The sequence below is a fragment of the Neopsephotus bourkii genome, unplaced genomic scaffold, assembly GCF_033783945.1.
Source record: "Neopsephotus bourkii isolate Nb327-2 ecotype Australia unplaced genomic scaffold, CSIRO-AGI_Nbou_v1 NB_1634, whole genome shotgun sequence".
NCBI lineage: Eukaryota > Metazoa > Chordata > Aves > Psittaciformes > Psittacidae > Neopsephotus > Neopsephotus bourkii.
The window spans coordinates 1,657,951-1,675,377 of record NW_026902109.1 but is presented as its reverse complement, the minus strand read 5'-3'; the positions used below and the strand labels follow the sequence as shown (position 1 = coordinate 1,675,377).

General features: G+C 37.0%; 1 long non-coding RNA gene across 1 annotated transcript in view; it reads left to right on the top strand.

The window, feature by feature from the left end:
- Positions 1-17,427, top strand: part of LOC133223299 (uncharacterized) — a 312,054-nt gene that overhangs the window by 125,818 nt on the left and 168,809 nt on the right. Inside the window, exon 2 of the long non-coding RNA XR_009728518.1 lies at positions 5,256-5,504. This is a non-coding gene — a long non-coding RNA (uncharacterized LOC133223299). The remainder of the gene's footprint in view (positions 1-5,255; positions 5,505-17,427) is intronic.

Sequence of the window (17,427 nt, the reverse complement as noted above, 5' to 3'; positions counted from 1 at the left end):
TTTTTCCTAGGATTGGGTTGAATCTTAGCTGGAAATAGGTTATGCTTCTTGGCATCAGGAGTGGCCTCAGTTCTCTTCCTTTTTGCTTAGTGAAGCTAGCTGCCTGTAAACGTAGCGTGGAGGTGTGAGAGTTTCCTGAGCTCTAAAGAAGAGTGAGCAGAGTTCACTTCCCACAGGTCATGAAATTGCATGGAAGCAAGGCTCTGCCTGGGAAGATGGAGTGACTGGACAGAGAGTTGTGCGCATACGTTGTTTACATTTCTTCCTTGTTTAGTTTGATCTTCCCTATTTGAAAAGTTAATTAGCCTAGTTGTTCTCATCAACTTTGGCTTTTTGGTACGTGTTCAAGTATCTTTCAGACAGTTTTGGGAGGCTGACTATAAGGAAATCATCTGGACGGGTCCATCTTAACGTTAGAGGCTTTGTTTATTTTTCATGTTAACATTATATTTCTAAGCGGGACAATAATGGCTTGTTCTGTCCTCAGAAAGTCATAAAGTTTTGTTTTCCTGATTTGAAAACAACCCTGGATTTCTCCTCAAATGAGTTTTATGCATTCACATTATGAAACTTTCATTCCTTTTAACAGTTGATAATGCCTGGGAAAATAAATCAATTAAAGGTTGCTGAAGTACTGAGGTGTGCAGTTCTGTTATAACTGAATCCGGGAGTGTCACCAACCTTAATGAGATCATTTGTCTCTACCAGTATAGGGTTGTTTTTCGTACTTTGTATTCATTAGCCTTTTACTTAAAAACTGCTCAAGTTACAGTACATCTTCCCATAGGAAACATCCTCATTAAAATAGCTAACTATGTATAAGAAAAAGTAACTTCTGATGTCTGAACTACATTTTATTTTGTATACTTTTAGCCAGTTGTTAGGAAACATGCTCTTTGAACCTGGAAAATTGCCATTCTTAAATTTCAGAATTTTAATTTGGTTTCAGGCTGGTTTTAATTTATGTAGTAGTTTTGTAATGTAAGCACTAGTTAAAATTATTCTAATTAATATGTGTAATATTAATTTATATGCATGTAATGAAACATTCGATACTGTATTTACTAGGGTCCAACTATAGCTGGACGCATGTATTTCCCATACATTAGCATCACTCAATTTATATTTTGGGAACCCCACTCTGCAAAGTTTATAGTGTTTAAGTTAAGCACAGGCATGATTTCTACCAACTTTCCCACCCCACACCCCCCAGTGCCATCAAGTGATTTTGTTAATTTTTTTATTCTCCCTCTTAGGAAGGATAACCCTACCTTTGATTTCTCTGATACTTCACATGATTTCAGCAATCCTTAATAATTAACTGAAGCCCTTTGTATCTTGTATTTGGTAGAAATATGAAAGGATCTGTCAGGTTGTAATTTATTGCTTAATAAATTAAGTCCCTTCTGGACTTAGTTCATTACATGAAACTCTGCTTAGATCTCTGGAAAGTTTAGCAGTGGATCTAAAACTTATTGTAAGATTGACAAATTCTCATTGTTTCCCCCAAAGAGACAGGAGATTGAGCGTCCTCAATCCCAGGACATTGGTGGAGTCCATAGTGCGGATGGTTATAAATTCAGTTTTAGATTTGTTGTGCTAGGATTTCGAGATATCCAGATATCTTTTAGTTTTCTGTCTTTTATAGATTATTGCTGTATAAGATAACCAGGTACTTTGTTAAAGAAATGAGCTAATGAATTACTGCTGGTAACAAATATTAAAATGAGGTAGTAAATACCTGCCAGATGTGCAGTCAAGTAGCTGTTGCATTTATGTCAGCTGAAAACAGGCTCCCAGCCCTTTTGTAATTGTGATTGCACTACCATTATGTTACCCTTTCACTGTCAAAGACTGAGCTTCTAGCATCATTCTCCTCTTTACTGATGTGATCCCTTAAGCAATTGCTCTTCTGAAAACTTCTGAACCTTTGAACTTTGTAGCCTGATTTACTCTTTTCTTTCTTGCTTAAACTTACTGCTCTAGGGTGAGTACTTAAGGAGTTTCTTGACCACTGTTCTGCTGAACCAAAACCTCTGAGCCTACAGACAGGGAAGCCTGGTGGGTGAAAATAGAGAAGAAATTTTTTTTGAGCAAATACCTTTAATGTTATAGCCTTCTTTTCCTCCCTCACACACATGTGCATGGACATACATCTCAGGAAAACAGATGTCTGCCTGTGGATTTCAGTAGAGAAAATGCCTAGAAGCCAGTGTTCGTGGAAAAAGTAATTGAATTTCTCAATCTTACGTATGTTTGTTAAATTTAAAAGAAACTTTCAGATAGTTTGGGTCAGGAAACCTACTGGGAAGGTCTCTGTTTCTCCTAATTCTTTCCATTATGTTTGTTTTTCTTTTTACAGGCAAATTTAAAAGGCAATTTTGTTGTCCTGCAATTTGAGGATCATAATTGATTTAAATCTTGTTTTTCATTTCTTTTAATGGATTTTTCTTTCAAATGCTGACTTTCTTCCCCAGTCCTTGACATATTTCTAAGAATTTTTACCTTAAATGTTTTTATTAATGTTAGCATGCTTGAGAAGGTTGCCAGAGATGTGAAGGAACAGTGGGCTAAACGTCACTTGCCTGGAGAAAAGGTTCTGTGCAAATTCACGGTGGTTTTTCTTTTTCATAGCACTGATAACCAGAGGAGGATGTTGGTGAATATTTTTGATGGAAAGTGAGTCTTGGAGAGTCAGTCTTTTTCAGGAGGAAGCTGTCTCTTTGAACTGCAAAACATTTGACACAGAGTTGATACATGCCTGTATAGGTATGTGCACATTTTGTTCAAAGGCTATAATCAAAGTTTTTTAAGTTAGGCATTCAAACACTCAGAAGTTTTGGATGTACCACTACTTTTTTCTTTGCTCTTTGGCATTGAGCCTAGGGCAGGAGCCTTCTGGAGTAAAGGAACACGATTCCGGATGGTTTCATGATAAATGTATGCATCAGAGCTAAACTAAGATTGCACCAGTAGCTGTAAATCTGATGTTTTCAGCACTGTGAGACCTCATTTCTTAAATCTTCTTTTACTGTATCTTTCTGTGGATAATTTTGTTTAAAAAGCATTGGAAAAGTTTATTACATACTGCTGAATAAATTTAGGAGCAGGATCAGTTTTCTGATGAGCTGTTGTTGATCTTCATGATTATTAGTATTTTTAAACATATGAACAGTAGTTGAGGAATATTGTATGTTATTCAAGTGGCTCCAATTTTCTTTGCATCAAACAAGTAGGGATTATTTTTCTTCAACACCAGCTCCTTAAATAAGCATTTTAGTTCTTTGTCATAGAGATGAGTTTAAAGACCTAATTCCTAGTAGCTGCTGAAGGTTTATAGCAGTTCTAGCATATTTGTGGATCTAAAGTAATTTGGAAGCTGAATACTTGGTTCAGGCATGATTTCCTGCATATCTGTGGATTTAAAGTGATTTGGAACCTGAATAGTTTTTTCAGGGGTGATTTCCTTCCATGGTTAAAGGAGCTCTACTGTTCTGCTGTTCTTCCCTACCAGCAAAACTCATTATAGATTGTGTTCCTAAGGTTTTCAGCCATTGCACTGCAGTTTTCTCTCCATTTAGGCCACGTTTTTTTCTTACTTATCTATGAAAAGTGTTGCAAATTTTTTTTTTCCTTAAAAGTGATTGAAAAAATAGACTCATTGGCCCAGTTCATCCTCTGCTTCTGCATTTGCTTGTACAGCAGCTCTCTGCTGTTCAGCTCAAGGCATCTGTGCCCACTGCAGCTACCCAGACTGGCAAAGCCCATTATTTTAGGGTCATCACACAGTGGTTTGGGTTAGAAGGGACCTTAAAGATCATCTAGTTCAAACTACCCTATCATGGGCAGGGACATCTTCAACTAGACCAGGTTGCTCAAAGCCCCATCCAGCCTGTCCTTGAACACTTCCAGGGATGGGGCAGCCACAGCTCTGGGCAACCTGTTCCAGTGTCTCACCATCCCCATACCAAAGAAAGTTTTCCTCATGTCTAATCTAAATCTCCCCTCTGTCAGCTTAAAGCCATTCCCCCTTGTCCTGGGGGGCTGCTGCTTTCTGTCTGAGCTGTGCCTCATGTGGTAGTGCCCTGATATGGAAATAAATAGCACTCAGGTCATAGTGTTATATAAAAGAAACTGCAAGTTGTGGTAACTCTTGCATATGGTCTGCAGGCGAAGAAGACATAATGTGTAAATGTCATTGGCCTCACTTGACACACTGAGTCTATGTTAATTCATCCTCAACTTTTCTGTAATCATTTCTGGTGGTTTGAAGTATGGCTAAAGTTCACCTGTTTGTCTGGTAAGACTTCAGATGTGCATTACTGTGCCATCTGCCTGTGTTATGTGGGTGAAGAACTGTGGCTCAGTAGAAATTGTCAGCTGTGCATTAGTTGGATGTTAAAGATGTGTTAAGGTACATTTCGCTTAGTTTATCCTGGATTAAATCATTACTATTTCAAGATGCATTTTTTAAATATTTTAAAGACATTTTAACTAATTTTCATGTTTTTATTACCAGCTTCATTACAAAGAGTAATATCGAAACAGAACAATTCTCACATTTACTGTTTTCTTTAGTATTTTTTAAATGCTTCCACAAAATTATCTTTACCCTATTTACAGTGCACTTCTGATGAGAATGTACAAGAAATATTCCTTTCGTGTTTTCTATATTCTGATGATGCTGTTGGACATCTGTTTAAGTATCAGTTGGGATTTACTGATAAACCACATGGTTTTAAGTTTTTAGTTAATGAAAACTAGTAAGAGTTTAGTTTTGGTTTGGTTTTGCCTTCTCCCCCCCCCCATGTCTGAAGAACAATGCACCAAGCAGAACTCTTTTTCTAGAAGAATTGCAAGGATTGGCTTGCTGCTAGTTTAAAATGTCTAGAAAAAAAGACATGGTTGGGCGAGAATACGGGTGAAGTCCTTCATTTGACCTTTAATGAGTGTTTTACAAGGTACTTGGCTTGGAATGGCTCAGGCTAACAAATTCTGCACTGGGCATCTCTTCTGTAACCAACTTAATTGCATATCTGATACCGGATCTTGATTTCTCTTTGAATATTATTCTCTTTTCTGATGCTTTTCATGCTTTTGAAACACTTTTTGTCTTATTCCTTCAAGCTACTCTTCTGATCGTTTCAGCTTTGGATGTTTTATTGTCACTCTGGCAGTGTGATCAGGATCTGTGAAGTTGACCATCCTATTCTGTGTCCATATACCCTGGCTTATTCTGACTTTCTCTTTCACAGAGCTGACGCATGGTCTTCTTACTGACTTCAGAACTAAAAGTAACACAGCAAATACTGTGGAGAGGGAGTAAAAGCTGTAAGATACTCTATGGATATGCACTGGCTTCTTCTGCACATGTGTAGAAGAAGGTCCAGCTAGCAAGTCAGAACCGAGGAAGCTGTGGAAGAAGATTGCTCAGAGAAGCAGAAGGGATATAGTATATTCATCTGGAGTTGTTACTAGAAGCCAGATCCATCCAGGATTGAAAGGTGAGATTTCCTGTAGGTTTGTTTATGTCATTTTTTTATTTATCTGTTTGATTCAAGGAAGACAGTTGTCTTTAGTGTGCATTTCTATGAAAGTTATATGAAGAAGCACGTGTGTTAATTTTTTTCAGTTTGGTCACTTAGAATGTTGTTTTAGGGCAGTTAATAGTGATTGAATGTCCTTGGAGCATAAGTTTCCAAGGAGATGACTCTTGCCTGACAGCTTAGTGAAGAGAACTGGGGAGCTGCAGAGACTGAATAAGATGCTTGATAACTGGAGGCAGCCTGGAATGACAGAAAGGATCATGACAAGATCCTCAGTAGGAGGCTGAAGTCAGACAAATACAGAATAGAAACAGATAGGAAGAAAGAAGTATTTGAAAAACAGCTTGAAGATGAGATAATTACTTGATGCTTTTAAATCAAAATTATACAGATTTCAGCAAATACCACCATGGGTCTAGCTAGAACATTCTTTACTATGGTTTGCAGGGGCTGTCCAAACTGATTAAAGTAGTGTTCCCTTCTAGCCTTTTCTTCTCTGTTTGGAGCTGATAAGAAAGCATTGTCTATCCAGTTTAAGTTGTAGTGTATAAAATTATAGCTGGCAATTAAAGATGAGGAGGAAAGCCACAGCAAGGATAGAGATGAGGAAAACAGTGTGAATTGTCTTAAATGCTTTAGACACAGTGTTCCTCTTGCTATGCTTTAAATGGGAATTATCTGATGGTGGAAGGCACAGCATGCTGAAGGGGAGAGGTAGAGACAAAGTGCTAGGAATGGCACCATTCTGAAATGTTGACCTGACTCTGCATTTCTCTGGTGAAATAGCTATTTTCTGGAACCACTGACAAAAGGTAGGGGTTTCATGTTAACTAATTTTCTAAGTGTTACATTGAAGTATTTGCTCTTCAGGTGCTTGCCGGAAAGGCTCCTAATGCTGCTCTGCTGGGGAATGTGTGTTATTTATTAAATGTTATAACAGATTTGCAGTTGGTGTTCTGGATAGTATCAGTAGTACAACCTGAGCTTTATTTGTAGTATCATCTAAAATTTAATGCAAATAATTCCAGTGCATAAAATGACTATATTTGCATCTATTTCCGTTGTCAGTCAATCTGATTAATTAGCCTTCATACTATTGATTCTCTGTCGGATATCTAAATATACACAAATGACAACACAGAGATGTTTTGGTGGTAATAGGTTTTGTGCTGTTTTTTTGTTTTCTGTTGGGGTTTTGTTTTGTTTTTCTGGCTCCAACTTTCCCCTTCCATTTAATAGGTGATCTTTTAGCACACTGTGTCTTAGTTGATATTCCTTCTATCAAGGTTTGTCCCATGAACCTGTAAGGTCTAGCTTATAGACAAGAAAAATACTGCAAATGTTTTTGTGACTGTACTTGAGCTTTCTGTTACAGGGGTAGTCAAACAATCTATCAGTAGTAAACTCTGACTTTTGGCGGGAGTAGAGCAGCAACACCTTCTTGGAATCATGAACTAATGAAAGCTTGTATACAAATTTAACAAGTTGATCCTGTTGTCCTATAGGTTAATATTCTGGGTATTACTTAGGCAGTAAATTATTTTTGTGGAGGAAACAGGGTTAGAATTGACTTGGTTAGAAAGTTTAAACTACTTTTTATGCAACTGTTTTAGTAGCATGTCTCAAAATAGGATTAATTTGCAAAGTCAAGTGATGGCACAGAAAAGACACAGAAAAGGCCGTTCGCATGAGCTTTTGTTCTATGTATTTGCTTCTTAAATTAGAAAAAAAATTCTCAGTTGTTCCACTGGATTGGATTGTAAACTACTGTTAGGTATAAAATAAAATCTAATTTTTATGGGAATTTTTTTTCTCACCAGTTGCTCTGTTCGTTAGTGAATGGATAGTACTGTCCTGTCTTTATTTGTAGGTAATAAATAGCACATCTGTTCAGATAATCAAAACCAGGGTGTCAGGGTAATGCTTGAGTCTTCACATGTGCTTTAGAAGCTAGGACTCAACTTCCCAGAATATGCATTTGTGAGCAGCATGACCAGTACCAAGAAGACTTCAATATTTTATTGTGAGAGATGATCTTGGTCCATAGCTGTCATCTGAGAGCAAAGAGAAAAGTCTGTAGAAATACTGTCTTACCAGCTGCGTTTTGCATAAGTTAAAGATCTTTATCAGTTATTTTCTATCATTACTGTGTGGGTATTCTAAGGCTGGCAATCTGTTTTTTGTTCTATGCCTTTTTTGTTTTTTCAGTCTCTTGCTTTCACCATTTGAGGTTACTTTCTCCTCCTTGATCCAAGGAAAAAAGCTCAACCCAAAACACAACCACCAACACAAAACCCCTGGTTTGTTACCCCAACTGCCTAACAAGTTATGCAAGAGAATTTATGTGAATTTTAAGTCATTTGAGCGAGTTACGTTTTCAATCTGGGTTGAACATTTCTGTATTTAAATGTTGTCCTGTTTCCATCCATAGCTTAAGAATGGAGGGAAAAACAAACCAAACAAACCAGAAAACCCCAAAACAAATCACAAACAAAAAAAAACCTGTGTATATGGTGAATCTGGTTTTAGATTTAATTTTTGGACTTTTTGAGAGAGGACCACCTCAAGTCTAGGACACTTGTTGCTCTTTATTTCTGTGGAAATATAAAGTGGCACAAGCACTGAGGTGTTTTGGCCTGCAGGTGTGCTGCTGGGGGGGTTGTGTTGTGTTAGGTACTCTCTCTTGGTTTGTTATTTTCTGATCAAGTTACAGCAGTGCAAGCAAGATGAAGTCTGCCTATGTGTGTTGCAGAAAGCTGAGGGTGCTCAGGACTTGCTTAGGTCCATTTAAAAAGAAACCATTTGCAAGACTTGATGATGTTTCTTTGTGGGTGAAATGTAAATGTTTTGAATTATACACATTAGAGAAAAGCAAAGGGGTTTGTGGATGTAGTGTGTTTCCAAAGAATGCAGGAATTTAACTAAAAAAAGGTTTAACAACAAATTCCAAGAATGCAAGTCCAAGATGGATTTTGAGTGAAGGTTGTTCAGTTTTGCCTCTATTTCTTTTTTGATTACAATTAATACCTACATTTAATTTTTCTTCAATATAAGATTTTTCCCTAATAAAATGGGCTAAGATGTCATGGCAAGTCCATATCTGTATGAAGTCTCTCTGATTTTTTTTTTTTTTTTTCTTCTGGGTATTCCTTTCAGGACTTACAGGTGAATCTGTGAATCTGTTAAGTTTTATTCCCTTTTTTTGTGTGATATTTTTAGTGCCCAGACTTCTAGGTTGCATTACAGGTATTCCAGAGAGGTCTTTCAGTAGACCTGTTGTTGGTATTGCTCTTATTTATTAGCACACTAGAGCAAATAAAAATTATACTTAAGAAATTGAGAGTTGCAACAAACTTTGTAGGTACTGTAAGAACTTTCTCACTTTCCCTTTTCTTCTCTCATTCCCTGACTACAGTGGTGAGCTATGAGGGCAAAATATTCCTGTTACTTCGCTTATATATAGCAACTTATTTAGTGTGGAGCAGACTCCATATTTTATGCTGAGAGTTCTGGTTTTGTCATCACGTAACAGTTCCATAAAATTTATGTCCCAGGAAGTACTTCTCTCTGCAACTGAACCAGTCTGTTTCTGCAGTCAGATGGTACTCATTGTAAAGTGGATATTGTAATGGTTATTTTACATAAAATTACTTCATTATTTTTCATCCTTTCTCAGATCCTTATTTAATCTCAGGTCTGCTCTACCAAGTGTAGCACATGAATTATAAAACTCACACTCACTGTTTTCTTCCATCATCAAAATCCATCACTTATACTTGAGAGCAGAAGTAGCAACAAAACTAGACTCTTCCTACTTATTTAGCATAGAATGATCTAATGGCTGGAGATACCTGTTCAACTTTACCTTCAACCAGTTTCAACTTCTAATTTAAAAAAAATAAAATTAAATCCAGCCTTTGGATATGGAAACTCCTTATTGCTTCTTTTATCCCTAATTTTATTCAAAAAATCTTTAAAGAGAAAAATCTGTTATGAGTACTGTCTCTTTTACAGGCTTGAAGATGTAGTTTCATCTTCAGTTGGTTATAGAAACATCTTAGTGAAACCACCCCAAGTAGTGGATGATAACGTATTAGCACTGCATTTACTGGTATATAGATTGCACTCTCCTTCTGTATTCCCATCCCCAAACTGGCAGTCACTTTAGAATTACGTACAGGTTTCCTGGAAACTTCTTATTTCTTAGCAGTGGCACCTATGCTGACGTCCGGAAGCTTGATTTGAATCAATAAATGTAATGAATAGTTAGATTAATTCTCCCAGCACTCCAAAAATCTTTTGGCAGTTACATTAAACTTTCAAACCTTGTGTAAATTTATCAAGCAAATTTATTTAGTGGTCTTCGTTTATGGCTTGCTTGGACAATATCAGAATATAATAAAAACATCCTTCAGGAAAAAGGAGGGGTGGTGAAGGAGCAGGTGGCCGGTGTCATGAAACCCAAAGTCATAGGATCAGCAAAATGCTGTACATTGTTTCTAATGTGCTGCATTTAGAAAGAGAACATTTAATGAACTCACTTTAGGGGATGGGATTTGTTTTGTAATTTTTGTCTATTCAGAATAAGCTGTTTCATCTTTTCTTTAAGGAAACTTGCTGTATCATGTAGGGAGTCAGGTATAACCAGATAAAGTGGCATTAAAAAAACTGATAGAGATTTCAAGGTATGTCAAGGATTGTTTTCTCTTTCAGACAGCTGAATATTATCAACTTATGTCCAGCCTGAAATGGTCAGATTTTAACTGAATTACAGAATCACAGTAACTCAGTCTTTCCATTTCTAATTTAAGTCCACAGACTCTTCTTGAGTTGTACAACAAAGAAAAGTAGGCCTTTCTGAGTTGAGAAAAATATGCATGTGTGAATGAGTTGGTTTGAATATGCTGCTTTGCATATGTAAAATAATCAGTAGCAGAAGGGAATAGTAAAAAATCCTGCTTTATTTAACCAGCTGTAGTGTTTCAATAATGGATTTAGCATTTCATACTGCATAGAAAGAGATTAGATGCCAATAGCTCTGAAGTTTTACAGTATTCTGTATGACAACTGAATTATCAAGAACCATTGTCAATTCTGTTATCTTGTAATAATACTCTTGCTTTATGGGGAGGATTTTTTACCCAGTTTTGCTGACAGAAGGGTAGCTGTATTTAGCACAAGAAACCTCTTGTGGCAAGATACTGGTTGCGTATTAACTGAAAGTAATTGTGCTCACTGTGCCCTGATCTATCATAAGAAATTTCCTGGTTCTCATTTGAATGACACTGGTTATTATGCAGGAGATAGAAGTTAAAATGCAGACCTGAAGCCATCTGAAGATACTAGGTAATTAAGAAATCAGTTTGTGATTGAATAGGTAGTGACATAAGCCAATACTATGTAGGAAGCTATCACCACTGTGCAATAAACTGTTTATTCCAAGTGTGCTTTTTCACCCGAAGGTAAACTGAGATTTGGTGTTAATTAACTATTGCGTTCTTCAGTGTAATCACATGCACATAGTCTTTACATACATATATATACCTATATGTATATTTGTTTTCATTTGTGCTGCATATTTACATAGACTATAAATATCTAGAGATTCTCTTTTTTTCATGTATGGTTCAAGTAATTCTAGAAACATGCATCTAACAGGTTGAAAATGATTGAAATTTTATGCCTGCCTTCAAATCTGGTTTTCACTGTTAATAAATACTTTCTAAAAATCACTCAACAGCAACCTGCCCTTAGTTCATAGGTATCAGTTTTTTCAGTCTATGAAACTAATTGAACCTCTAAGCTTTCAACTGTATACTGTGTCTCTTGGATGCATCAAAGCATTCTGTGAGGATATCCACCAGCAAACTTCTAAAGGAAACAATAACAACCCCTTCTTCTCTGATTTAAGGTAAATGGGGATTTTTGCATGAAAATCTTGCTGCAGGAGACTGAGAGACTTAAAGACACTATTTGGGGTTTTTTTGGCTGTTGTAGACTGTAGTGATAAAGCTTTACGACATCTCATGATGATACAAGTATCTGGTATATGTGTCCCAGTTAAAACCGCTATGGTATGGATTTTCTTGTTTCACATGGTTTATTGGGCATCAAACAATGGGGAAGGGTTATGCATCAGTAGCTGTTGGCCAAATTCCTCGCTGGTGTGTTTTAAGGAAGTTAGGCAGCTGGGACTTTAGCAAAGAAATCCTTAGATGGACAAATAATTGATTAGAAAGTAAGAAACAGAGATTAGAAGTCTAGAATCAGTCCTCATGAAGGAAGGGGTTCCTCACCAGGGCACCATCAGGATCTCTGATGTTCATTATGTTCATGAATGATCTGGAAAATAGGCTTAGTCAGGGAGATGAGAATATTTAAGAGATGCTAGTAAGTTGTTTAAGGTGTACTAAAGATAAGAGCTGACAAGGAAGATCTGAAGAAGACCTGAGAGAGTGATTGCCATTAAAATGCCAAATGAAATTTAGTACAAGTAATTGGCAAAAGATGCACATGGAGGAATAATAATAATTAACAGCTTCATCTGTGAGCTCATTGTTACCATTCGGGAGCAATAATTTGGACTTACATCAGATAATTCCATAAAAATATCCATTCAGTATTTATCAATCAATAACTTAAAAAGGTGTTGTAAAGAGGGTAGATGGGGAATCAGTTGTTCACTACTGCTTTGAGTGTAAGAACCAGCTTGCTGGAGCCAGGGCTCAATGCAAACAGGAGAGGTGGGCTTTCACCCCACTGGTGTTTGAGCTCTGGGACACACTTCCAGGGGATACTGTGGGTGCTGGAAGTTCACACAGGCTAAAGGGAGGAGCAGATGTGTTTTTAGAGTATAAACCCATTGCAAAGCGTTACTGAGCAACTGAACTGAATACGGTTTTACATCTGTCTAATCTGAAAATGCTTGAACGTGGAGAAAGAGTCAAGGATATGTGTGTCCCCTCTTTTATTGTTCTACTCCCTTGGCTTGTACTTTTGATCTGATCAGCGGCAATGAACTGGCCTACCCCTCAAGACAGCTCCAGTATGGCCTTTTTTTCTGAATTTTGGCATTGTTCCAATTTTTGCCACCTTGTCTGTCTAAGTGGGAGCAAACTAAAGTTCCTTAATGCTTATTACCCTTCTCAGCAGCAAATGGATTTTTACTGCTTTAATCGAGTTCCGTGAAAAAAAAATGAGAGCATTATTGGGATGCACATGCCTGTAATTTTTTTCTGTGCAGGTGAAAGCTCAAATAGGATGATCTAACCCCAGAGGATTGAAGCTCTGTGGCTGAAAACTTCTGATAATTATGTCTTCTGCCTACTTGGCTGCAGTTTATAGGGTTTTGACTGACACAAGGATCTGTCTCCATGAGTATTCATGATAACTGTATGTCTGAGTAGGAGTGCTTGCTACCTTTCTGGTATTTATCCCAAATGTCAGGTGGATGTTGCAGTTTGACATATACCTGAAGGTAATCTAAAGCTTACATAGGCAGATTGATTCTCCTGAATAACAGGGAAGTCACTCTCATTTAGAAAATGCCATTCATCTCTTTTAGACTCGTAGAGTCAGGATTATGCTCTGTTGTTTGTTACGCAAAAAAAAAAAAAAAACAAAACCCAGGATTGCTTACTCCTTAAAGGTTAAACCTTTACTGCTGGATGAATTAATCTTTTTGATAGCTTTATACAATCTTTCAGACATGACATAAGAACATTGTGGATTAGTGAAATGGTAAATCCTTCACTGGTGTAGTATCAGGTGTTCTCAAATTATGTTTGGGTATGGTTGGAAGATTCTGCATTCTCTGCCTGGCTGCGTGGACTGAGGACGCTGCTTATTGAGAGCTGGACATCTTGACAGGGGACTCTCCAGCTACAGCTACTCTCCATAAACTCAGAAAGAGCTAGGTTGCATGGCAAGGAGAATTCTGGAGAAATTGTGTTCCTTGTGTTAGGTGTTTTATACAATGTTGCCTTCTATGGTTATTTTGTTTTGTTTTGGGGGGGTTTTGGTTTTCTTTGGGGTTTTTCTTTTGTTTGGTTGGTTTTGGTGCTTTGTTTTTTGGAGAGTTTTTTTGTTTGTTTGTTTTGGGTTTTTTGTTTGTTTTGGGTTTTTTTTACTTGTAGGTAGGTTGATGAATCTTATCTTTCTAGCCCTTTTCTCATAGGAACTTTAATACAGAATACAATTTTTTTTCGGTGGAATATGAAGAAGAAGGTATCTTGCTGCAAATTGGTTTGTATTGCCCTAAATTATGATATTTTTAAGGTCATTCCACAAATATTGAATTTTCCATTGTTGCTGGTGCTGTGAATTTGGTTTGTTTTCTGGGTGTTTATATCAAGGACTACATTTTCTTTCAAGCTTTGTAGTGCATGGTGCATGTTGGCAGCCTAACTCTGGCTGCAGGCCAGGAAAGACTGTTGAGCTATGTGGTCTGGTCATAGGAACAGGCTGTGAAACAGGGTATCACATACTTGAGAGGGGCAGGTGTCAGCTGTGCTGCAGAGAGAGACTTAGTAAAGGTACATTGGAAAGGTTTTAGCCTTAAGTCTCAACTTTTCTGATCCTTGTGGATCTAGTATCTACTCTTCAGAAAATCGTGGATTTTGAACTAGTCGTTATATTTAAAAGGAAATAGAAAACTTTCAAGCTCAGTTTAGTTTAAGTGAAAGGCTTTCCTTCCAGGTTTGACTGGTAGAAAGCCTCCTGGTAAAAGTTCCAGGGCAGTTCTATATGAAATGTCTGTCTCAGGATATACTCTTAAGCCAGGTTAACATTTTCACACCCATATTGCCAATTCTGTTTCCCTGAGGAAATTTTTAAAGAAGAAATTTTATACTCTGTATACTTGATTTTATAAATAAGGCAGTGGTCTATGTGTCTACCTCAGTCCTTTCCTAGTGTATCAGAATGATGGCTAAATGACAGCTTAAAGAAAGCACTTTAAGCAGGACGGTTTGTTGTTTTTTTGGTGATTTTTTTTTTTCTGTCTATTTAAATGCAAGCAGAATGTCACCATTAAGAAATAGCCGTTATGTGCAATGATGGTATAAGTCCTGTTGCTGTCATTACGGCTGTCTCAGCATATTGCCAAGAGTAGATACATTTCCTGCAGAAGGATACTGTAAGAGGTGGTATCAAATACTTAAGAAATGTGCATCAATACAGATTCTGAATACTGAATTTAGGTCAGTCAGCATGGAGTTGGAATATGAAAAATGGGGATTTATTCAGAAGTACTTGTGTCAGCAGATATTGTCTTACTACTTTGCAAAGATATATTACCTAATAAAAATAATCTCAATAAAAGCATTTCTATACATGGTTCTCTTTCAGTGTAGTAGTGCACTTTTTCACAAGCTATGGTGAAATGGCTGTTGTGTTCAAAAGCCCTTAAGGCTTTTCTAAGATTTCTTGTCTGACTGGATAAGGATTGTGTATCTAATGGCTTGTCATTTATATACAGAAAGTTTGTTTTCCCAGATCTCATACAGACCTCTGAGAACAGCAACCTAAATCTCTGTCACTTCACTTGGGGGAGAAAAGAGAGGGCAAAAGAGCAGAGTTTACAGCACGTAGCCTTCATATTCTGATAAATAACTTCTACTTGGACAGAGCCTTATGTCAGCTGTCTACTGACTTGTTTAACAGCAACCCTACCCCCAGTCAAGTGCTTTAGAAGGGTGCACTTTTAGAAGTCAGACAATACAGTCACTCATACTTCAAGAATCTTGAATTGATTCTAAGGTTTCCTGATTTGTCTTGAATTTCCTACTGCTTGTGAATGTATAGGACTTAACCAGACCTAGAGCTGAGACCAGAGTCCCTAACTGAGATGAGAAATGCATTGCATTACCTGAAGAGTAAGAGATATTTGCCACCATCTTGAAAGCCTTGGAGTTGGGAGCAGTCTGGGAGTCATACACGCATGCCTGACTGTAGGATGAGGTTTGGAAAAGAGAGGCGGTATATGAAGGATGAGGCAGGAGAATAAATCGGTCACAATCTGCACATCTTTTAAACGTATAAGGTCAAATTATTGACTTCCTGCTGGCCAGTGTAATGTCAATGGTGCTCATTGATAACTTCTGCTCAACTGGTGGAGACAAACTGGATGAGGGTGTGAGAATCTGACAAGTGGGTTAAAGTTATCAGTTGAACTTTGTAGCGGATCATCACAAAATGTTCCAAATTATCCATGTGTAATTCATCAGAATTGCAGTGCTAATCTTGTTATTTCTTAGTTTGTGCCTCCTAAAAGTAGTATGTGCTTGAAGTAACATTAGGCTAATGGATTTCATTCCCATCTCAACCATAAACTTGATTTTCTACATAACAGCATTCTCAGTCTGTCCTCTGCCCAGTGTCTTTCTGTAAAATGGGAAGAACAGTTCTTTATTTAATTGGATTGCTATAAATGAAGAAGTTATAAATTTTTCTGATATGTTCTGGTTTTATAATGATAAAATTGGAGAAGTGTTACTTAATCAATATGCTACATTCTGGCAGTGCAAGAAATAAAAGATAATATATTCTGTGTTTTGTGCATCTTGAGCTTGCAATCCAATTGATGAAGAACCATTAGTAGCCGCATACATGTGTGTGTACTTGATATCTAATGCTTCATATTAGACTTGTCTGTCTTTCTCACATTTTGCTTCTTACGATTGTTTTCTACAGGAAAAGCTGGCATATGATGATCCAGCAGGCAGTGTAGTTCAGTTGTGGTGTTGCTGGCAGACAAGGAACGCAAAAAGCACTTTTTGCTACCTGCAACAGCGTACAGAGTTTTGCCGATGTCAACTGTTCTCAGTATCATATGAAAGCCTGAAGTACAATACACTTATGAGTAATATATAAGAGCTAATAACAGCTTCTCAGAAATCTTTTGTGGATTTTCACCATTGTGCTTACACTGAAATTGTCATTTTTATTGTGGTATCTGTGTGGTTGTATATAAGCATAACATATAAAGATGGAAAGATTAAGCTAAAGAAGGCATTTTCCTATGTAGTGTTTGCATTATAGCTTAGAGTTCAGAAGAGGTTTTACAGTAATTTACTGTCTCTTTTTCTTTATTTTTCCTTTTGTCAAGAGAAATATAAGGACTGACACATTTGTAAAGCTTTGTGGAGAGTGTTCTTGTAATGTGCTTTCATTCAGTGCTTTGCTCTCACTAGGCTTTGCTCCATGAGGAAATAGGTGCAAAATTTGTGTTTTACTGGAATAAGTGAGTTCACAACCAAAATTACCCTGAAAGCAGATATTGAAAAGAGGAACCTGAAGGATTGCATCTATTTTTAGAAGAAAATATTGTAATAAGAATAGGGAAAATAGGACTAGCAACAAACATCTGTAAAAATACTAATTATCTTTGTTATTGAGACTGGTCAATAACTGCTATGCATGGGAGTATCTGCATATATGTAATATGCTTTTGTATCTTTTATGGGCCATATCAGAGACTTTGAATTTTCATTTTTACATTGGAATGGAAACAAAAAAAGGAATATTTTTCATGGAAAAAGACAACAAACAGTAGAGGTCAGAGAGAACACAAGTGTGTTCACCAGCCATGTCTTGCAGCATTAAGTCTTGCAGCACTGCCTGCAGGTGAGATAAAACTAGCATCACAGCTCAAGAAAGGCAGGGGAGTAAGTTCAACTAGTGTCATACCATTATTTATGGTAATACTGTGGCTCTAAGATGCTGCTCAGAAAGGTTTCATTTGTTAAAATTGTGCTGTAACACACCATACAGCATACAATGGTGAAAGCAAATTTATAACTATTAGAAAGAGAAATGTTAAATGATTCCTGCCAAATTTATTTAATGTATGATTTTAGGAAATCTGGGCCAAATCATGTGC